This window comes from Oncorhynchus masou, unplaced genomic scaffold, assembly GCF_036934945.1.
Source record: "Oncorhynchus masou masou isolate Uvic2021 unplaced genomic scaffold, UVic_Omas_1.1 unplaced_scaffold_670, whole genome shotgun sequence".
NCBI lineage: Eukaryota > Metazoa > Chordata > Actinopteri > Salmoniformes > Salmonidae > Oncorhynchus > Oncorhynchus masou.
In genome coordinates, this window is record NW_027013147.1 from 40,477 (window position 1) to 60,000 (window position 19,524).

General features: G+C 46.3%; 1 pseudogene; it reads right to left on the reverse strand.

Moving 5' to 3' along the window:
- Positions 1-15,473: 15,473 nt before the first annotated feature.
- LOC135536836 (potassium voltage-gated channel subfamily G member 4-like) overlaps positions 15,474-19,524 on the reverse strand; it is a 9,956-nt pseudogene continuing 5,905 nt past the window's right edge.

The window sequence follows — 19,524 nt, forward strand, 5'->3', positions numbered from 1 at the left end:
GGGGTCTCCTGACTGGGAGAGGAGAGAGGAAGGGGGGGTCTCCTGACTGGGAGAGGAGAGAGGAAGGGGGGGTCTCCTGACTGGGAGAGGGAGAGAGAGGAAGGGGGGTCTCCTGACTGGTAGAGGAGAGAGGAAGGGGGGGTCTCCTGACTGGTAGAGGAGGGGGGGGGGTCTCCTGACTGGGAGAGGAGAGAGGGGGGGGGGGGTCTCCTGACTGGGAGAGGAGGAAGGGGGGTCTCCTGACTGGGGGAGAGGAGAGAGGAAGGGGGGGGGTCTCCTGACTGGGAGAGGAGAGAGGAAGGGGGGGGTCTCCTGACTGGTAGAGGAGGGGAAGGGGGGGGTCCCTGACTGGAGAGGAGAGAGGGGGGGGGGTCTCCTGACTGGTAGAGGAGAGAGGAAGGGGGGGTGTCTCCTGACTGGGAGAGGAGAGAGGAAGGGGGGGGTCTCCTGACTGGGAGAGGAGAGAGGGGGGTCTCCTGGGGAGTCTCCTGACTGGTAGAGGAGAGAGGAAGGGGGGGGTCTCCTGACTGGGAGAGGAGAGAGGAAGGAAGGGGGGTCTCCTGACTGGGGGGTCTCCTGACTGGTAGAGGAAGGGGGGGTCTCCTGACTGGTAGAGGAGAGAGGAAGGGGGGGTCTCCTGACTGGTAGAGGAGAGAGGAAGAAGGGGGGGTCTCCTGACTGGTAGAGGAGAGAGGAAGGGGGGTCTCCCTGACTGGTAGAGGAGAGAGGAAGGGGGGGTCTCCTGACTGGTAGAGGAGAGAGGAAGGGGGGTCTCCTGACTGGTAGAGGAGAGAGGAAGGGGGGGGGGTCTCCTGACTGGTAGAGGAGAGAGGAAGGGGGGGGGGGGTCTCCTGACTGGGAGAGGAGAGGGGAAGGGGGGGGTCTCCTGACTGGAGGGGAGAGGAGAGGGGAAGGGGGGGTCTCCTGACTGGGGGTGAGAGAGGAAGGGGGGGTCTCCTGACTGGGAGAGGAGAGAGGAGGGGGGGGGGTCTCCTGACTGGGAGAGAGAGAGGAAGGGGGGGTCTCCTGACTGGGAATTATATTATTGAATTATTCCCAGACACCTGCAACAAGCTAAATCAAATGTGACAGTGCTTTTCCTATTTTGTAATTCATCTCTGACAAAAGAAAGAGAAAACACTGGGACACCAGGATCTTTATGGATTGTGCCATTTTAATGTATACTGGTAAGTGAAGAGACAAGGTAAACAATAGACAAGGTTAACATACAGACTACAATTACCATGAATCACAACTAAACAGTAAACAATAGTAGTGTCTAACATACAGACTACAATTACCATGAATCACAACTAAACAGTAAACAATAGTAGTGTCTAACATATGGACTACAATTACCATGAATCACAACTAACCAGTAAACAATAGTAGTGTCTAACATATGGACTACAATTACCATGAATCACAACTAACCAGTAAACAATAGTAGTGTCTAACATATGGACTACAATTACCATGAATCACAACTAACCAGTAAACAATAGTAGTGTCTAACATATGGACTACAATTACCATGAATCACAACTAACCAGTAAACAATAGTAGTGTCTAACATATGGACTACAATTACCATGAATCACAACTAACCAGTAAACAATAGTAGTGTCTAACATATGGACTACAATTACCATGAATCACAACTAACCAGAAAACAATAGTAGTGTCTAACATATGGACTACAATTACCATGAATCACAACTAACCAGTAAACAATAGTAGTGTCTAACATATGGACTACAATTACCATGAATCACAACTAACCAGAAAACAATAGTAGTGTCTAACATATGGACTACAATTACCATGAATCACAACTAACCAGAAAACAATAGTAGTGTCTAACATATGGACTACAATTACCATGAATCACAACTAACCAGTAAACAATAGTAGTGTCTAACATATGGACTACAATTACCATGAATCACAACTAACCAGTAAACAATAGTAGTGTCTAACATATGGAATACAATTACCGTGAATCACAACTAACCAGTAAACAATAGTAGTGTCTAACATATGGACTACAATTACCATGAATCACAACTAACCAGTAAACAATAGTAGTGTCTAACATATGGACTACAATTACTATGAATCACAACTAACCAGTAAACAATAGTAGTGTCTAACATATGGACTACAATTACTATGAATCACAACTAACCAGTAAACAATAGTAGTGTCTAACATATGGACTACAATTACCATGAATCACAACTAACCAGTGCAACAGAGGCTGCATCCAAAATGCTATTCCAGACACACAGCTCTACTTGTGACCAGGCTCTCTCAGCAGAATACACCTGTTCCCTAGGGTTCCAGTTACACATTGTCTCTTGGGGTTTTCCCCGCCTTGTTTCGTTCCACCCCTGTAATTCGATCCCATCTTGTCCTGAAGTAGAGCAGCATTAGTCAGGGTTTGGATCCGATCCCATTGTCTTCTCTAAGGTAGTGTCCCGAATGTAACCGGAAGTTTGCTGGATCCAATCCCCGAGCTGACAAGGTAACAATGTGTCGTTCTGCCCTTGAGCAAGGCAGTTTAACCCACTGTTCCCTGGCAGCCCGAAGACATGGATGTGGATTAAGGCAGCCCCAACACACCTCTCTGATTCATTTCAGTTGAATACAATCAGTTGGACAACTGACTAGGTATCCCCCCCCCCCCCTTCCCCTTCCCAAATGGTACCCTATTCATTATACAGTGCCTTCAGAAAGTATTCAGACCCCTTGACTTTATCTACAGATGGTAAAGTTAACAGCCCTATTTGAAAATTAATTAAATTGTTTTTTCCTCGTCAAACACAATACCCCATAATGACATCACAATACACAATAATGATATCACAATTTGACATCACAATACCTCATAATGACATCACAATACCCCATAATGACACACAATACCCCATAATGACATCACAATACACAATAATGATATCACAATACCCCCATAATGACATCACAATACCTCATAATGACATCACAATACCCCATAATGACATCACAATACCCCATAATGACATCACAATACACAATAATGATATCGCAATACCCCCATAATGACATCACAATACACAATAATGACATCACAATACCCCATAATGACATCACAATACACAATAATGATATCCAATACCCCCATAATGACATCACAATACACAATAATGACATCACAATACCCCATAATGACATCACAATACCCCATAATGACATCACAATACACAATAATGATATCGCAATACCCCCATAATGACATCACAATACACAATAATGATATCACAATACCCCATAATGACATCACAATACACAATAATGATACCCCCATAATGACATCACAATACCTCATAATGACATCACAATACCCCATAATGGCAAAGCTAAGAGGTTTTGTTAGAAATGTTTGCTAGTATTCAGACCCTTTACTCAGTACATGTTGAAGCACCTTTGGCAGAGATTACAGCATCGAGTCTTCTTGGGTTTGACTCTACAATCTTGGCACCCGTATTTGGTGAGTTTCTCCCGTTCCTCTCTATAGATCCTCTTAAGCTCTGTCAGGTTGGATGGGAGCATCGCTGCACAGCTATTTTCAGGTCTCTCCAGAGATGTTCATTCGGGTTCAAGTCCAGGCTCTGGCTGGGTCACTCAAGGACATTTAGAGACTTGTCCTGAAGCCACTCTTGCGTTGTCTTGGTTGTGTGCTTAGTGTCATGGTCCTGTTGGAAGGTGAACCTTCAGCCCAGTCTGAGGTCCAGAGTACTCTGGAGCAGGTTTTCATCAGGGATCGCTCTATACTTTGCTCTGTTCATCTTTCCCTCGATCTTTCCCTCGACTAGTCTCCCAGTCCATTCCTCTGAAAAACATCCCCACAGCATGATGCTGCCACCACCATGCTTCACCGTAGGGATGGTGCCAGGTTTCCTCCAGACATGATGCTTGGCATTCAGGCCAAATCTTTGTTTCATCAGACCAGAGAATCTTTTTTCTCATGGTCTGAGAGTCTTTAAGTGCCTTTTGTTAAACTCCAAGTGGGCTGGCATGTGCGTTGTTATTGAGGAGTGGCTTCCGTCTGGCCACCCTATCATAAAAAAATGTTTTCCTCATCAATCTACACACAATACCCCATAATGACAAAGTGAAAACAGGTTTTTAGATTTTTTTTGTGTCACGCCCTGATCTGTTTCACCTGCCTTTGTGATTGTCTCCACCCCCCTCCAGGTGTCACCCATCTTCCCCATTATCCCCTGGGTATTTATACCTGTGTTCTCTGTTTGTCTGTTGCCAGTTTGTTTTGTTCGTAGAACCTGCCAGTGTTTTGTTTCCCTGCTCCCGCCAGTTCCTTGTTCCAGTTATTTAGTTTCACAGTTCTGACCATTCTGCCTGCCCTGAGCCTGAGCCTGACACTGACCCTGACCCTGACCCTGAGCCTGACCCTGGGTCCACCTGCTGTCCTGTACCTTACACCCTCTGCATTATGGACCTCTACCTGCCTTGACCTGTCATTTGCCTGCACCTGTTTGAGGAATACACTTTTGTTTCTTCAACACTGTCTGCACCGGGGTCATACCATAAAACATGCTAGACCGGCTGCGATCAGATGCAAATCAAGTTTGACCTTTAAAAAGTGAAGATTACAAACTTTAGAAGCCTTTTTAAAACTCAAATACACTTTAAGTTCTTAGCAATTTGATTTGATCAAATTAAGATCCTAGTGTTACTAGTTTGTACTAAAAAGGTTTTTAAATTCCCCACAGACTTGTGAAATAGCACCAAAGGAGAAAACAACAACTGTAGCTTATTTATTTATGTTATTTATTCAGGTTAACCAAGGGGGAAAAGGAAGTTGAGTGTTAAAAGGAATATGTTGCATCTTGAAATACAGGTTTGTTCACTGCTTGACTTGGGATGAAGAAGAAGAAGAAGTGCTGCTTGACTTGGGATGAAAGAAGAAGAAGAAGTGCTGCTTGACTCGGGATGAAATAAGAAGAAGAAGTGCTGCTTGACTTGGGATGAAAGAAGAAGAAGAAGTGCTGCTTGACTCGGGATGAAAGAAGAAGAAGAAGAAGTGCTGCTTGACTTGGGATGAAAGAAGAAGAAGAAGTGCTGCTTGACTCGGGATGAAAGAAGAAGAAGAAGAAGTGCTGCTTGACTTGGGATGAAAGAAGAAGAAGAAGTGCTGCTTGACTTGGGATGAAAGAAGAAGAAGAAGAAGAAGTGCTGCTTGACTCGGGATGAAAGAAGAAGAAGAAGAAGTGCTGCTTGACTTGGGATGAAAGAAGATGAAGAAGAAGTGCATCAGCTGTTTTTTTCCATTTGACTAAATTCACAGACATTTACAAATGGCGTTACGCTAAAGAGACCTCTGATTATTCACTGTGAAGGGTTCATTCACTTTTTCCCCATGACTTCTCCATGAATTAACCACATTTAAAGGCTATTATTTAGACTACATGAAAATGTGAAATGTCAACCGAGCCACAAGCTTTTTTTCACTGCGAGAATCCGGCACCGCTCTGTCAACAGGTCCATTAGACTCTGTTCACCCAAATACACAAATGTCACTGCGAGAATCCGGCACCGCTCGGTCAACAAGTCCATTAGACTCTGTTCACCCAAATACACAAATGATGCATTATGCTGTAGAGATCTCTGATTAATCATTGTTAAGAGTTCATACACATTTTCCAAGACTTCTCAATGACTTTTAACCACATTTCATGACACAGTCATACATCATCCATCTCTATTGTAATCGTGTTTTGTATTTTACAGTATTGTATTGTACTTATGTGTTGTACTGGTCCTGTACGTGGCTCAGTTGGTAAGAACACGGCACTAGAAACACCAGAGTTAAAATCAAATGTTATTTGTCACATGCTTTATAAACGACAGGGGTAGACTAACAGTGAAATACTTAAGGTTGAGTGTTTAAAGAAACAGTGAAGAGGCGACTCCGGGATGCTGGCCTTCTACTCAGAGTTCTTCTGTCCTGTCTCAACGTCAACAGTGAAGAGGCGACTCCGGGATGCTGGCCTTCTAGTCAGAGTTCCTCTGTCCAGTCTCAACGTCAACAGTGAAGGCGACTCCGGGATGCTGGCCTTCTAGGCAGAGTTCCTCTGTCCGGTCTCAACGTCAACAGTGAAGAGGCGACTCCGGGATGCTGACCTTCTAGTCAGAGTTCCTCTGTCCGGTCTCCATGTCAACAGTGAAGAGGAGACTCCGGGATGCTGGCCTTCTAGTCAGAGTTCCTCTGTCCGGTCTCAACGTCAACAGTGAAGAGGCGACTCCGGGATGCTGGCCTTCTAGTCAGAGTTCCTCTGTCCTGTCTCAACGTCAACAGTGAAGAGGCGACTCCGGGATGCTGGCCTTCTAGGCAGAGTTCCTCTGTCCAGTCTCAACGTCAACAGTGAAGAGGTGACTCCGGGATGCTGGCCTTCTAGGCAGAGTTCCTCTGTCCAGTCTCAACGTCAACAGTGAAGAGGCGACTCCGGGATGCTGACCTTCTAGGCAGAGTTCCTCTGTCCAGTCTCAACGTCAACAGTGAAGAGGCGACTCCGGGATGCTGGCCTTCTAGGCAGAGTTCCTCTGTCCAGTGTCTGTTTTTTTTGCCCATCTTAATATTTTCTTTTTATTGGCCAGTCTGAGATTTCTTTGCAAGATTTCTTTGCATCCCGGAGTCGCCTCTTCACTGTTAACGTTGAGACTGGTGTTTTGCGGGTACTATTTAGTGAAGCTGCCAGTTGAGGACTTGTCAGGCGTCTGTTTCTCAAACTAGACACTCTAATGTATTTGTCCTCTTGCTCAGTTGTGCACCGGGGCCTCCCACTCCTCTTTCTATTCTGGTTAGAGACCGCTTGCGCTGTTCTGTGAAGGGAGTAGTACACAGCGTTGTACGAGATCTTCAGTTTCTTGGCAATTTCTCGCATGGAATAGCCTTAATTTCTCAGAACAAGAATAGACTGACGAGTTTCAGAAACAAGGTCTTTGTTTCTGGCCATTTCGAGCCTGTAATCGAACCCACAAATGCTGATGCTCCAGATACTCAACCAGTCTAAAGAAGACCCGTTTTATTGCTTCTTCAACCAGAACAACAGTTTTCAGCTGTGCTAACATAATTGCAAAAGTGTTTTCTAATGATCAATTAGACTTTTTAAATTATAAACTTGGATTAGCTAACACAACGTGCCATTAGAACACAGGAGTGATGGTTGCTGATAATGGGCCTCTGTACGCCTATGTAGATATTCTATTTTTTAAATCAGCCATTTCCAGCTACAATAGTCATTTACAACATTAACAATGTCTACACTGTATTTCTGATCAATTTGATGTTATTTTAATGGACAAAAAGAAAATGTGTTTTTCATTCATAAACAAGGACATTTCTAAGTGACCCCAGAATTCTGAACTGGTAGTGTGTATATAGGTAGGGGTAAAGTAACTAGTCAACAGGAGAGATAATAAACAGGAACACCAGAGTATGTGATGAGTCAAAATCGTTAGTGCAAAAAAAGGGTCAATGCAGATATTTAAATAGTTAACCAATAGCTACCTGGACTAACTGTTTAACAGTCTTATGGCTTGAAGGGGCTAGAAGTTGTTCAGGATCGGTTCCAGACTTGGTGCATCGGTACCGCTTATCCGTGCGGTAACAGAGAGAACAGTCTATGACTTGGGGTGGCTGGAGTCTTGAACCATTTTAAGGACCTTCCTCTGACACCGCCTGGTATAGAGGTCCTGGATGGCAGGGAGCTCGGCCCCAGTGATGTATTGGGACGTACGCACTACCCTCTGTAGTGCCTTGCTGTCGAATGCCATGCAGTTGTCATACCAGGCGGTGATGCTCCCAGTCAATGTGCTCTCAATGGTGTAGCTGTAGAACTGTTTGAGGATTTGAGGGCCTATGCCGATCTTTTTAGCCTTCTGAGGAGGAAGTGTTTGTGGGCAATAATAATTTGGAAACCAAGAAACTTGACATTCTCGATCTGATCCACTCCAGCCCTGTCGATGTGGATGGGGTGTGGCTCTGCCCTCAGTTTCCTGTAGTCTACAATCAGCTGACATTGAGGGAGAGGTTGTTGTCCTGGCACCACACTGCCAGGTCTCTGACCTCCTCCCTATAGGCTGTCTCATCGTCGTCGGTGATCAGGCATACCACCGTTGTGTCGTCTGCAAACTTAATGATGGTGTTAGAGTCGTGTGTGGCCACGCAATCGTGGGTGAACAGGGAGTACAGGAGGGGACTAAGCACACACCCCTGAGGGCCTCCAGTGATGAGGATCAGCATGGAGATGTGTTGTTGCCTACCCTTACCACCTGGGGGCGGCCTATCAGGAAGTCCAGGATCCAGATGCAGAGGAGGTGTACAGTCAGGGTGTTCAGTGATGGGCTTGGAGGGCACTATGGTGTTCCTTAGCTTAGCTGTTCTCACATAGGTGTTCCATTTGTCCAGGTGGGAAAGGGCAGTGTGGAGAGCAATAGAGATGACATCATCTGCGGATCTGTTAGAGCGGTATGGGAATTGGAGTGTGTCTAGGTAGTACGGGATGTTGATGTGAGCCATGACCAGCCTTTCAAAGCATTTCATGGCTACAGATGTGAGTACTATGGGGCGATAGTCATTTAGACAGGTTGCCTTGCCATTCTTGAGCACAAAGACTATGGTAGTCTGCTTCAAACATGTAGGTATTATAGCCTGGGTCAGGGAGAGGTTGAAAATATCAGTGAAGACACTTGCCAGCTGGTCAGCGCATGCTTTGAGTGCACGTCCCGTTAATCTGTCTGACTGTATGTATTGACTGTATTGACTGTATGATTTGCCTTTTCGATGATCCGTTTTGAGTTTTGTACTAACATGCTGACCACACTGCACGCGAGCAGAGTGATTTGGTCCCACACCAGACGAGATCAGGACTTTCAGGTTGAAATGTCAAAAACTAACTCTGAAACAATTATATTAATTTGGGGACAGGTCAAAAAGCGTTAAACATATATGGCAATTTAGCTTGCTAGCTTGCTGTCGTTAGCTAATTTACCCTGGGATATAAACGTTGGGTTGTTAATGTACCTGAAATGCACAAGGTCCTCTACTCTGACAATTGATCCACAGATAAAAGGGTAAACCACGTTTCTAGTGATCTCTCCTCCTTCAGTCTTCTTTTTTGGACATTATATGGCGGATGGCAACCAACAGGTGGCGGATGTGCATTACCACAACCAACAGGACTGGAGTGGGAACCTCAGTCCATCTTTCAATCACCCACGTGGATATATGCTCCTAAAAACCAATGAGGAGATGGGAGAGGCCAGACTTGCAGCGCGTTGAGCGTCACAAATAGAACCAAGTTAAAATTTTAGCGCCTGGCTAACGCGGACGCTCATTGGCGTGCGCGAGCAGTGTGGGTGCAATGATTGAGGACATGTATGTGTACATGTATTTTTCAAGGCGAGCGGTGTGGTCAACATGTCAGAGTTGTGAAAATTGCAACAAGGAGATTAAAAAAAACAGTGATATATATATATATATATATATATATATATATATATATATATATATACAGTATGGCAAAAAAGTATTTAGTCAGCCACCAATTGTGCAAGTTCTCCCACTTAAAAAGATGAGAGAGGCCTGTAATTTTCATCATAGGTACACTTCAACTATGACAGGCAAAATGAGAAAAAAAAATATCCAGAAAATCACATTGTAGGATTTTTTATGAATTTATTTGCAAATTATGGTGGAAAATAAGCATTTGGTCACCTACAAACAAGCAAGATTTATTTCTTTTTTGCCCCACTGTATATATATACAACCCATTTTTTCATGTTGTACCACGTAGATTTCTCACTATTCAAATGTATTCAATTGGGTTCCATTCAAGTGCAAATATTTCCCTTTTAAACGCCTTTACACTTGAAATGGTTCTCACAGAAGAAATAGGGAACCTCATGGTAGAAATTAAAAGGGAACAGTGGAGATTAATGGGGAAATGACTGGACTAATGGTGGGGAAACATCAGTTCACCTGACACAAGACCCGTATCCAAATATCACACTGTTGATTTGATGTGCCTTTTACATTGACTGGACTTTTCACCACAACGAAATACTCTGGATACATTCAGTAACATGATGATAAGAATATTCTTGGGAAAATGTGGGGTAGGTGCAACACAAGACAAAAACTGACAAGAGTTTGAGTGAGAGTTCTAACTGGTGTCTCCAAGTGGACAAGGGTTTGAGTGAGAGGTCTAGCTGGTGTCTCCAAGTGGACAAGGGTTTGAGTGAGAGGTCTAACTGGTGTCTCCAAGTGGACAAGGGTTTGAGTGAGAGGTCTAACTGGTGTCTCCAAGTGGACAAGGGTTTGAGTGAGAGGTGTAACTGGTGTCTCCAAGTGGACAAGGGTTTGAGTGAGAGGTCTAACTGGTGTCTCCAAGTGGACAAGGGTTTGAGTGAGAGGTCTAACTGGTGTCTCCATGTGGACAAGGGTTTGAGTGAGAGGTCTAACTGGTGTCTCCAAGTGGACAAGGGCTAACTTGTCTCCAAGTGAGAGGTCTAACTGGTGTCTCCAAGTGGACAAGGGTTTGAGTGAGAGGTCTAACTGGTGTCTCCAAGTGGACAAGGGTTTGAGTGAGAGGTCTAACTGGTGTCTCCAAGTGGACAAGGGTTTGAGTGAGAGGTCTAACTGGTGTCTCCAAGTGGACAAGGGTTTGAGTGAGAGGTCTAACTGGTGTCTCCAAGTGGACAAGGGTTTGAGTGAGAGGTCTAACTGGTGTCTCCAAGTGGACAAGGGTTTGAGTGAGAGGTCTAACTGGTGTCTCCAAGTGGACAAGGGTTTGAGTGAGAGGTCCAACTGGTGTGGACAAGGGTTTGAGTGAGAGGTCTAACTGGTGTCTCCAAGTGGACAAGGGTTTGAGTGAGAGGTCTAACTGGTGTCTCCAAGTGGACAAGGGTTTGAGTGAGAGGTCTAACTGGTGTCTCCAAGTGGACAAGGGTTTGAGTGAGAGGTCTAACTGGTGTCTCCAAGTGGACAAGGGTTTGAGTGAGAGGTCTAACTGGTGTCTCCAAGTGGACAAGGGTTTGAGTGAGAGGTCTAACTGGTGTCTCCAAGTGGACAAGGGTTTGAGTGAGAGGTCTAACTGGTGTCTCCAAGTGGACAAGGGTTTGAGTGAGAGGTCTAACTGGTGTCTAACTGGTGTCTCCAAGTGGACAAGGGTTTGAGTGAGAGGTCTAACTGGTGTCTCCAAGTGGACAAGGGTTTGAGTGAGAGGTCTAACTGGTGTCTCCAAGTGGACAAGGGTTTGAGTGAGAGGTCTAACTGGTGTCTCCAAGTGGACAAGGGTTTGAGTGAGAGGTCTAACTGGTGTCTCCAAGTGGACAAGGGTTTGAGTGAGAGGTCTAACTGGTGTCTCCAAGTGGACAAGGGTTTGAGTGAGAGGTCTAACTGGTGTCTCCAAGTGGACAAGGGTTTGAGTGAGAGGTCTAACTGGTGTCTCCAAGTGGACAAGGGTTTGAGTGAGAGGTCTAACTGGTGTCTCCAAGTGGACAAGGGTTTGAGTGAGAGGTCTAACTGGTGTCTCCAAGTGGACAAGGGTTTGAGTGAGAGGTCTAACTGGTGTCTCCAAGTGGACAAGGGTTTGAGTGAGAGGTCTAACTGGTGTCTCCAAGTGGACAAGGGTTTGAAGAGGTCTTTGTCTCCAAGTGGACAAGGGTTTGAGTGAGAGGTCTAACTGGTGTCTCCAAGTGGACAAGGGTTTGAGTGAGAGGTCTAACTGGTGTCTCCAAGTGGACAAGGGTTTGAGTGAGAGGTCTAACTGGTGTCTCCAAGTGGACAAGGGTTTGAGTGAGAGGTCTAACTGGTGTCTCCAAGTGGACAAGGGTTTGAGTGAGAGGTCTAACTGGTGTCTCCAAGTGGACAAGGGTTTGAGTGAGAGGTCTAACTGGTGTCTCCAAGTGGACAAGGGTTTGAGTGAGAGGTCTAACTGGTGTCTCCAAGTGGACAAGGGTTTGAGTGAGAGGTCTAACTGGTGTCTCCAAGTGGACAAGGGTTTGAGTGAGAGGTCTAACTGGTGTCTCCAAGTGGACAAGGGTTTGAGTGAGAGGTCTAACTGGTGTCTCCAAGTGGACAAGGGTTTGAGTGAGAGGTCTAACTGGTGTCTCCAAGTGGACAAGGGTTTGAGTGAGAGGTCTAACTGGTGTCTCCAAGTGGACAAGGGTTTGAGTGAGAGGTCTAACTGGTGTCTCCAAGTGGACAAGGGTTTGAGTGAGAGGTCTAACTGGTGTCTCCAAGTGGACAAGGGTTTGAGTGAGAGGTCTAACTGGTGTCTCCAAGTGGACAAGGGTTTGAGTGAGAGGTCTAACTGGTGTCTCCAAGTGGACAAGGGTTTGAGTGAGAGGTCTAACTGGTGTCTCCAAGTGGACAAGGGTTTGAGTGAGAGGTCTAACTGGTGTCTCCAAGTGGACAAGGGTTTGAGTGAGAGGTCTAACTGGTGTCTCCAAGTGGACAAGGGTTTGAGTGAGAGGTCTAACTGGTGTCTCCAAGTGGACAAGGGTTTGAGTGAGAGGTCTAACTGGTGTCTCCAAGTGGACAAGGGTTTGAGTGAGAGGTCTAACTGGTGTCTCCAAGTGGACAAGGGTTTGAGTGAGAGGTCTAACTGGTGTCTCCAAGTGGACAAGGGTTTGAGTGAGAGGTCTAACTGGTGTCTCCAAGTGGACAAGGGTTTGAGTGAGAGGTCTAACTGGTGTCTCCAAGTGGACAAGGGTTTGAGTGAGAGGTCTAACTGGTGTCTCCAAGTGGACAAGGGTTTGAGTGAGAGGTCTAGCTGGTGTCTCCAAGTGGACAAGGGTTTGAGTGAGAGGTCTAACTGGTGTCTCCAAGTGGACAAGGGTTTGAGTGAGAGGTCTAACTGGTGTCTCCAAGTGGACAAGGGTTTGAGTGAGAGGTCTAACTGGTGTCTCCAAGTGGACAAGGGTTTGAGTGAGAGGTCTAACTGGTGTCTCCAAGTGGACAAGGGTTTGAGTGAGAGGTCTAACTGGTGTCTCCAAGTGGACAAGGGTTTGAGTGAGAGGTCTAACTGGTGTCTCCAAGTGGACAAGGGTTTGAGTGAGAGGTCTAACTGGTGTCTCCAAGTGGACAAGGGTTTGAGTGAGAGGTCTAACTGGTGTCTCCAAGTGGACAAGGGTTTGAGTGAGAGGTCTAACTGGTGTCTCCAAGTGGACAAGGGTTTGAGTGAGAGGTCTAACTGGTGTCTCCAAGTGGACAAGGGTTTGAGTGAGAGGTCTAACTGGTGTCTCCAAGTGGACAAGGGTTTGAGTGAGAGGTCTAACTGGTGTCTCCAAGTGGACAAGGGTTTGAGTGAGAGGTCTAACTGGTGTCTCCAAGTGGACAAGGGTTTGAGTGAGAGGTCTAACTGGTGTCTCCAAGTGGACAAGGGTTTGAGTGAGAGGTCTAACTGGTGTCTCCAAGTGGACAAGGGTTTGAGTGAGAGGTCTAACTGGTGTCTCCAAGTGGACAAGGGTTTGAGTGAGAGGTCTAACTGGTGTCTCCAAGTGGACAAGGGTTTGAGTGAGAGGTCTAACTGGTGTCTCCAAGTGGACAAGGGTTTGAGTGAGAGGTCTAACTGGTGTCTCCAAGTGGACAAGGGTTTGAGTGTCTAACTGGTGTCTCCAAGTGGACACACACCTCTTCAGAGTGTACACAGTTCCTAAGTCATTTCAATGGACGTTTATGAATCAGAGAAGAGTTGTCATCTATAAAGTGCTTTTGAGGTCTGCTAGCTGTGCCGTTGAGGAAGTAGAGCAAGCGAACTTGTAGTTGTTTTCTTTGGAACACAGCCCTGCATCATCGCCTTTACACAATTACTGTTGTTGTTTACGCAATCACAAAACGGTTCATTATATTTGGAATCTGGGTCAGGTGGGCATCATTTCAAAGCTTGTTCTATTGCCAACATGACTAGCTAAATTATAAAATACGATGTTACAGTGTTTGGCTTTCAGTGGGGCGATAGGTAGCCTAGTGGTTAGAGCGTTGGGCCAGTAACTGAAAGGTTGCTGGATCGAATCCCCGAGCTGATCTGTTGTTCTACCCCTGAACAAGGCAGTTATTCCCTGTTCCTAGGCCGTCATTAAAAATCATTTGTTCCTAACTGACTTTGCCTAGTTAAATAAATGTTCAATAAAAATTCAGAGAAGCAGATGGTAATTTTGGTGGAATGGATTCAGATGTGTATACAATACAACAATACAACAAACAGGCTCATTCTGTTCAGGACAACCCAGGGTATAACGCCATGTCATCTGGTAACTGTACCTCTAACATAGTGATCATAACCGTTGACAACTGTATATGATATGGAAATGTGAGGTACACATTTTGAGGGTGTTTGGCTTTCTTGAATGACGGGCGAAGCTGTATTTATTCTAGTCCTCAATGGCTAATCTGCAAAAAATATATTGAGCCCTCGTAATTTACAACATTTCCTAATTTACAACATTTCCTAATTTACAACAACAAGTTGGTTCAATAACATATAATAATGACTCCAAACACGTTCTTTATATAAATCTTTCACATTTACTGGTTACAATATCGTAACCAAATGGTGACCCTCTTGTCAACGGGAATATTTCCAGGCTCTTTAGTATCACAGTACTTATGTAGATATCATTTCAGCTTCAGTGAAGGCAGTGAACATATAAACGTTTAAAAAACATTACCTAGAATGACATTCACTCTCACGGGTGGCCAAAATTAACAAACTGAAAACCACGCCCCCCATTAGGCCACGGCTATATTCTGATCTCTTCTGATAGGCTGCCACCGCTACATTGCACCCACCACTATTTAATGCGAATATCGATTTCATTCAATTAAAAAAAATCACAGGCCAAGTGGCGCAGTGGTCTTAGGCACTGCATCGCAGTGCTAGAGGCTGACCGGGCTGTGCCACAACCGGCCGTGGCCAGGAGTCCCATAGGACAGAGCACAATTGGCCCAGCGTCGTCCGGGTTAGGGGAGAGTTTGGCCGGCGGGGCTTAATTTGGCTCATCGTGCTCTTGCGACTCCTTGTGGTGGGCCGGGTGCCTGCAGGCTGACCTTGGCCGTCAGTTGAACGGTGTTTCCTCTGATACATTGGTGCGGATGGATTTTGGGTTAAGCGGGCAGGTGTTAAGAATTGTGGTTTGACGGGTCATGTTTCGGAGGAAGCATGACTCCACCTTCGCCTCTCCCGAGCCCGTTGGGGAGTTGCAGCGATGAGACAAAATCGAAAAAAGAAGAAAACTGATCTCTCAAATGTGTTATTTGATTTCAGACAAATAGCATAGAACAAGTTGAACGAACCAAAAACCTAATTTTCTATTATACCAATCAGAAAAAGCAATTCAGACGAACAACAGTGTCATCCCACTTTTTACAATGTAGGAGTTAGCATCAGGTCTGGTATCCTTCTTCAGATCAGAATGCTGCAGCCGGGAGTATAGCCTGCTGTTCCTCTGTCATCCCTCCCATCATCCCTCTGTTCCCCCCAGCCGGGAGTATAGCCTGCTGTTCCTCTGTCATCCCTCCCATCATCCCTCTGTTTTCCCCCTGTCAAGCCGGGAGCAAAGCCTGGGGACTGGCACAGAGACTCCACAAGGTCTCGGCGTCTGGGCCAGTAGCTGTTCGTTTCCGCGACAGCTTCCGCCTTCAACTCTACTTCCGCCTCCCTCTCCACCTCCCTTTCCCTCCTGTTCTCCAGGTTGTCAGCGGCCAGAGCGGCGCCGTCTCCTCCTTCCACAGCCTCTCGTGCTCCAGCTTCAGCTCCTGGTAGCTCCTGGAGAACATGTGGAAGATGGAAGTAGCAGGAAAAGCCATGATGAGAATTCCACTCAGGATGCTGCTCAGCGCTACCACCTGACCCGGGATGCTCCTCGGCACCATGTCTCCGTAGCCCACGGTCGTCATGGAGATGATGGCCCACCAATAGGAAGCTGGGATGCTGCTGAAGCTGTGCTGGGGCGCGGTGGCGGCGTTGGGCGCCAGCTCGCTCTCGGCCAGGTGCACCATGGGAGAGAAGAGGGCCATGCCGACAGTGATGAAGAGCAGGAGGAGGCTGAACTCTTGGGTGCTGCGTTGCATGGTCAGGCCCAGGGTCTGGAGGCCCAGGAGTGGCGCGCCAGCCGCATCACGTACAAGATACGCAATGCACGCATCAGACGCAGGACCAGACCCAGCTTGTCCAGGTACCCCTACCTGGGGAACAGAGGTGAAAGTACACAATGCTGCTTAATATGGTAGGTTGTTAACATCAGAAACAGGTTGACACCTAGCTAGCTATAGCTAACCCCATTATAACACTGTTGTGCTACACTAACCTAGCAAGCTATAGCTAACCCCATTATAGCACTGCTGTGCCACACTAGCCTAGCTAGCTATAGCTAACCCCATTATAGCACTGTTGTGCCACACTAACCTAGTTAGCTATAGCCAACCCCATTATAACACTGTTGTGCCACACTAACCTAGCTAGCTATAGCTAGCCCTATTATAGCACTGATGAGCCACACTAACCTAGCTAGCTATAGCTAACCCCATTATAACACTGCTGTGCTACACTAGCCTAGCTAGCTATAGCTAACCCCATTATAGCACTGATGTGCCACACTAACCTAGCTAGCTGTAGCTAACCCCATTATAACACTGTTGTGCTACACTAACCTAGCTAGCTATAGCTAACCCCATTATAACACTGTTGTGCCACACTAACCTAGCTAGCTGTAGCTAACCCCATTATAACACTGTTGTGCTACACTAACCTAGCTAGCTATAGCTAACCCCATTATAACACTGTTGTGCCACACTAACCTAGCTAGCTATAGCTAACCACATTATAACACTGTTGTGCTACACTAACCTAGCTAGCTATAGCTAACCCCATTATAACACTGTTGTCCTAGGTTTTGGCCTTTCTAGGGAGTTTTTCCTAGCCACCGTGCTTCTACACCTGCATTGCTTGCTGTTTGGGGTTTTAGGCTGGGTTTCTGTACAGCACTTTGAGATATCAGCTGATGTACGAAGGGCTATATAAATCAATTTGATTTGATTTACACTAGCCTAGCTAGCTATAGCTAACCCCATTATAGCACTGATGTGCCACACTAACCATTATAACACTGCTGTGCTACACTAACCTAGCTAGCTATAGCCAACCCCATTATAACACTGTTGTGCCACACTAACCTAGCTAGCTATAGCTAACCCCATTATAGCACTGATGTGCCACACTAACCTAGCTAGCTATAGCTAACCCCATTATAACACTGTTGTGCTACACTAACCTAGCTAACCCCATTATAACACTGTTGTGCTACACTAGCCTAGCCTAGCTAGTGTAGCATGTGATAATGACTTATGTTTGTTCCACCTGCTCCTGCACTGCCATCCTCCAGAGTGTTGTTTTCCACCACCAACAGAGAAATGTAGTAGGGTAGGATGGCCACAGCATCAATGATGTTCAGGGGCCCGCGGGCAAATTCTAGTTTGGATCGAGCATGGAGGAATCGCAGCGTGAACTCCAAGGAGAACCAGGCTACACACACCGTCTCCACAACAAACATGTGACGGCACTTCTGGGAACACTCGCCCTGGAGACAGAGAGGGGGGGGGAGGGCAGAGTGGGGGGAGGGCAGAGGGGCAGAGTGGGGGAGGGGGCAGAGTGGCAGGGGGAGGGGCAGAGAGGGGGAGAGAGAGAGAGAGAGAGAGAGAGAGAGAGAGAGAGAGAGAGAGAGAGAGAGAGAGAGAGACAGAGGGAGAGGGAGAGACAGAGGGAGAGGGAGAGAGGGAGAGAGGGAGAGAGGGAGAGAGGGAGAGAGAGAGAGAGAGAGAGAGAGGACAGAGGGAGGGAGAGACAGAGGGAGAGACAGAGGGAGAGACAGAGGGAGAGGGAGAGGGAGAGAGGGAGAGAGGGGGAGAGAGAGAGAGAGAGAGAGAGAGAGAGAGAGACAGAGGGAGAGACAGAGAGAGAGAGGGAGAGACAGAGGGAGGAAATAAATAAATAAATAATCTAGATGAAGATGGAAAGAGTGGTTGTGATAGCATTTAGATATGGGGGAAAGACCTGGAGACTGAAACAAACTAGAGTTGCCTAGAAATGTACCTTTCCCCCCCCAACAAAGCTTGGTTTAACTATTGATGGGGAGCAATCTTTACAATCTAAACGGTTGAAAGAAGGACATTGCATATTTGAGTAGGTTCCTTGCACCCCAAGACTTGTATTAGCTCCCCCAAGCTAACCCCTAGGCTTTTAGCTCAGCGGTTATGTTCCCCTCACCTTGCTCTCCTCTTGGCGTAGATCAGGCATGGTGCTGATACAGAGGCTGACGACTGTCACAGCTACCATGATCACAGAGAAGCAGGCAAACATCTTCCCTGCCAAGCCAGAGTGGGGGTTCTCCACCACCTCTCTCAACCTGTGGAAGAGAGTTAAAAAAATCATATATGTATATTTATTTTTTTACCCTTTTTTGTTGGAGATCTTGTTTACAGATCCTGTTGTCTTAGAAATTCACGAGGACATAACGTAAAGTTATGAATATAACTACTGTTCTCTGAAGGAAGGACACAGCTATTGGGATCATGCTCGCGAGATCAGTGCTTAGGGCATCGACTGATAGGTAACTGTGTTACGTCTTCTCAGTTTGTCCCTCAACAAACAACAAGAGAAAGAAAGCCCTCTGTGTCCCTGGTCAGTCTTTGAGCATGTGACCACTGTTACTTGGGTGCTGAGTGAAGATGCTGATCTTGGGTCAGTTTAGCATTTTCACCAGTAATGGTTAAGGTTAGGATTGGAGGAGGAAGCTGATCCAAGATCAGTGTTTAACTGTTTCCACCTGCTCATCAGCCTGCGGTAACCCGACTCCGTCTCAGCCAACAGGGGAAGCCTCTGTAACTTCATCCTCCGCTGTCTCCAGTCCTCCTCCTTACGCTCACGCTCCGCCACCTCAATCAAAATCACAGTCAAGAGCACGGTCAAGATCACAATCAAGAGCACAGCCTAAATCGCAGCCAAGATCACATTCAAAATCACAATCAAGATCACAGTTAAGATCACAATCGAAATCGAAATCAAGATCACAATCGAAGTCGCAGTCATGATCGCAATCGAGATCACAATCAAAATCGCGGTCAGTATCACAATCGAAATCACAGTCAAGATCACAATCGAAATCGCAATCGAAATCACAATCGAAATCGAAATCACAATCAAAATCCCAATCAAAATCACAGTCAAGCCTTAGTTATAAAGTCAATATCACATAAATGTCCCAATAAATGGAGTCGTCTTCTAGACCAGGTTCCCCTTGGGGAAAAAAGTCAGATAAATGTGAAATAAACGTTAAATAGATAAACACTTTACAGAAACAATGTACCTCCTCGACACGTGTCAACATGCGCCGACGGCAGCAGCGTTCCATGTGGGCGGGGTCGACCCCCCAGTAGTCCAGCTCATCGTGCAGTGACAC